Source organism: Vombatus ursinus, unplaced genomic scaffold, assembly GCF_900497805.2.
Source record: "Vombatus ursinus unplaced genomic scaffold, bare-nosed wombat genome assembly UNPS02014812.1, whole genome shotgun sequence".
NCBI lineage: Eukaryota > Metazoa > Chordata > Mammalia > Diprotodontia > Vombatidae > Vombatus > Vombatus ursinus.
The window spans coordinates 8,584,624-8,588,548 of record NW_020954590.1 but is presented as its reverse complement, the minus strand read 5'-3'; the positions used below and the strand labels follow the sequence as shown (position 1 = coordinate 8,588,548).

Genomic DNA, 3,925 nt, shown 5'->3' with positions numbered 1-3,925 from the left:
AGAGAGAGAGAGAGTGTCCCATATCTCCCAAGGGAAAATTCCTTGAAGAAAACTGGTAATAGGGACAAGACCAAAGGGCCAGCTCCTATACATGTTGACTTCTTCCCAGAATCTTCCTCCCTCTTGAGGTTGAAGGGAGGTTGGACTTGTGTGTCTTCTCTCTTGAAACTTTAAGTTGGAAGATCAGTATGTCTCTTCTTACCAGCTTTCAGCAACTCTGTCCCTCATGAAAGCAGGGAGCATTGAACAATCAATTTCTTCCAGTGAGGAGTGAGGCCCATATCAATGGCCTTTGAGGCTTAGGTTACATATTATACTCACACATACACGTACACATGCATAATACAGAGAGAGACAGAGAGAGCATGCAAAGCTAGACTTACACTCCTTCACCTAACTCCAAGTTAGAGGAGAGCCAGATTGGAAAGAAAAGTTGAGCCTCTCTCCTTTTTCCCTTATGCTTGCTTAGAGGCCGTGGTCCCAAGAAATACCTCCCTTGCCCAGAGCAGAATGTTCCCTGAGGTACCCATTTTTCTTGAATGAAACTTTCTATGAGGTCCCTGATGCATTCTCTTATCTCTAGGAGATCTTGTTTAGAAGGCCCTAGCCTGGAACATCCCCTTTCCATTGGTGGAATTTGATTCCTGTTCCTCACCCTACCCCCAATTACCACTGCCACCCCTACAGGTCCTGCCTTCCAACACTTTCCCCCAGTTCTCTCAAATCTGAATGTAGACTAATCATCCAAAATAGGTTTTCTTTGAAACTAAAGAATTATTTATATGTCTATTTAACATATATAGGTCACCTATGCACTTTGTAGCTTCCTCTGCTCCCCTTTCCATGGCTTTGCCACCAAAAACTGTGGAAGTGGAAGGGGGCTACACAGGAGTTAGGAGTATTTTGAATTTTTGTTTTTTTCATGGGTGGCTATGGCCAGAGAATTCCTCCTCTAGTATATAGCCTATTGGTTATGGGCCTTTCTGTAATTAGCTATAGGTCCTTAGAAAACAGATAAAGTCTAATATTTACCTTATTCTGTATATTTAATGTAAAAGGTTTCTTTTTAAACTTTTCTTTCAATTCAAATAAAGATATTTTACTAATTATCATCTTCATCAATCTCTCTCATTTTATTGTCATTCAGTATGTACAAAGACTTGCATTCAGATTTTAAATAAAAAATATTTGAAGAAAAACAGCACAACCTAAATGCTATTTTATATTTAATCAGCTGTCCTTTTATTTTGATATTCTGACATTTCAGAAAGATTTTTGAAAATTCAGTTTTCAGAGTTTGAAAAGAAAGGTGATATTTATTATCATAAAGAGGGTAGACAACTCTAGATAAATTAAATGACAACTTGAGATAAAACATTTATTCTCTTAGATCCCTTTCAGCTCTAAATCATATACATCATACAGTTGGACTTTTGGACCTTGTGATCTTATTGTCATAGCAATAAGGGTGGTGGAAAACACCAACTTGGTTCCTTGAAACCTTGACTATGAAGGAAACCTGGTGTCAGATGTAGGAGGCCTAGGTTCTGATTCTTCCCAGAATATCGCCTCTCTATCTCTTTTTATCTTTAAAGTGGGGGAAGTTGAACTATATCCCTGCCAGAATTGTTGTGAAGAAAGCTTTGTAACTTTTAAAGTCCTTTATAAATGTAAATTATTATTATTACTACTAATAATGTATGATTATTGCTAATAACATGTAGAGAAGCAAAGTGGCAATAGTGGATAAGAGAGCTAGTGCATATGGTCATTAAGACCTGGGTTCACATCTCACCTCTGATACATAATGTCTATATGACCCTGGACAAGTCACTTAAGGCACTTTTAGTGACTCAGAGAGTAGCACCACCCCCTAAAATCATAAGATTTAGAGCAGTTACTTATCCGCATTGGTAGAGGGGAGTTAGAGAATTTCTTCATTGAGAATTCCCACAAACCAAAGGAATCATGGATCTCCTTTTTCTAATATATAATGCTTATTTTGACACAGGATAAAACATTTTTAGAAAATAACCCAGGGCAGTGGAAAACATTTAAAATACAAAACATTCACCTGGTATTTAAGTTGTGGACTATGGTTATGTTCAGTTTCTGCCTAAAGCATTTTCCTTTCATACCGATACACGTAAGTATGGGGGAGAGGGGGTGGGAAACAACAACAACAACATCAAATGTGTTAGCATTCTGAAAACAGCAACAACCACTTTCTACTTCAAGGTAGATTTTATTCATAGTTGAAAAGAATAGTTCTGTTACTCTAACTTAACGTTCCGTTGTACCCAGAATCAAGGAGTCCATAGAGACATAAAAATATGCACATAGTATTTCCATACATAACATTTTCTGTTCATATTTGAATGTGAGTATAATATACGTGGTATTACACACAGACACAGATACATACACTCACACACATCCACACACATCACATAAAAAGCAAACTGTGCAAACAAATCTAGATACGAGTTTACAAGGAAAAAAGACAGTTATTTCCCACAGCCCATCAAAAGTCACATAAAAGTGTTCCATAAATGAGTCAATATGACTTTCCCAATTCATGGAGAGCTTGCTTGTCTCAAATTCATACAGAAGAAGAAGATTCATCATCAAGTCTTACTGCCTGGTGGTTAAAGCACTGTGGAAAGCCAGACCCACATTCGACATCCCCCAACATATTCTTGATGAAACTTGACGAGTACCAGTATCAGAAAAGCAGAAACATTTTTGTCAAGGGTTGTATGGGGTAGAGGAGCTTCTAAATATCAATAGACTTGCTGAAATTTCTGCTGGTTTAAACTGAGGAAGTTAAAACCTGGCAGAAATATACAGGAAGGGAAATCATTTTATTACCATGCTATCTGATCAACAGATCTTCATTTAAAAATAAAGTCAAATGGACTTTGAGATTCTGTTTTTGTTTTTCCTTTGTCCATGGAGGGGGAAGGGGAAGGCAGGAGGGAAAGAGATAAATAAATGCTTCTTAATAGAAAAAATAAGAAGAAATTTTAAAAGTTAAAAATAGTCAAACACTTCAGGAACTTCTGATCTTTTCCATAAGATGGCAGAGCTGTACAGTAAGCAAACCTTCATTCTGTCTAAGATCTCCAATGTACTGTTTTATATAGCAAGCTTGGGCTCTTCTCAGAGTGTCTCAGTCCCTATTTCAATAAAGTGTTATTCACAATGATTTAATTCTAATTTATTCTAATGAATAAAAACTAAAGAAAGCAAAAAATGGGTGGGTTTGGGAAGCCCCCTAATTCCAGTAACAGTGTGGGGCTGTAATTAAATTAATTCTAAGCAACACTAAATTAGTTCCCCTTGCCTTATTTTCTCTCATTTTACTTGACTTGTGGTTTTTATTTGAATACATAAAAAGTTGACTTGTCTCACCTGTAATCTTCATTCTCTAACTACATATTAGTGTGTGATGCTTCAGCCAGAGCCTCAGAAGCGTTGGAGTTGTGAAGAATGGGCCTAATACATACATATTAGTTACTGTTGTTATGACTCAGACAGCCATAAGAATTTCTTTCTTTTTCCTTCCTTCCTTCTTTCCTTCCTTCCTTCCTTCATTCCTTCCTTCCTTCCTTCCCTCCCTCCCTCCTTCTTTCTTTTTTCTTTCTCTTTCTTCCTTCCTCTTTTCCTTCCTTTCCTTCCCTTTCCCTCCTTTCTTCTCTCCCTTCTTTTTTCCCTTCCTCCCTCCCATCTCCCTTTCTTCCCCTTTCCCTTTTCCTTTCCCTTCCCTTCCCTTCCCCACCTTATTGTTGAACTTATGGCAGACAATCAACTTAGCCTGCTGCAACTCAGAACTACCAAACTGAAGGCATCTGCTAACCTCATCTCCTCCACAGCAGAGATCACAGGTGTGTGCCACTCCTGACTCTACGCCTTTTTAATGACT

The 3,925-nt window shown here is 37.8% G+C and overlaps 1 pseudogene; it reads right to left on the bottom strand.

Annotated features, from left to right (window-relative positions):
- LOC114053833 overlaps window positions 1-3,427 on the bottom strand; it is a 5,570-nt pseudogene extending 2,143 nt beyond the window's left edge.
- Window positions 3,428-3,925: the final 498 nt, after the last annotated feature.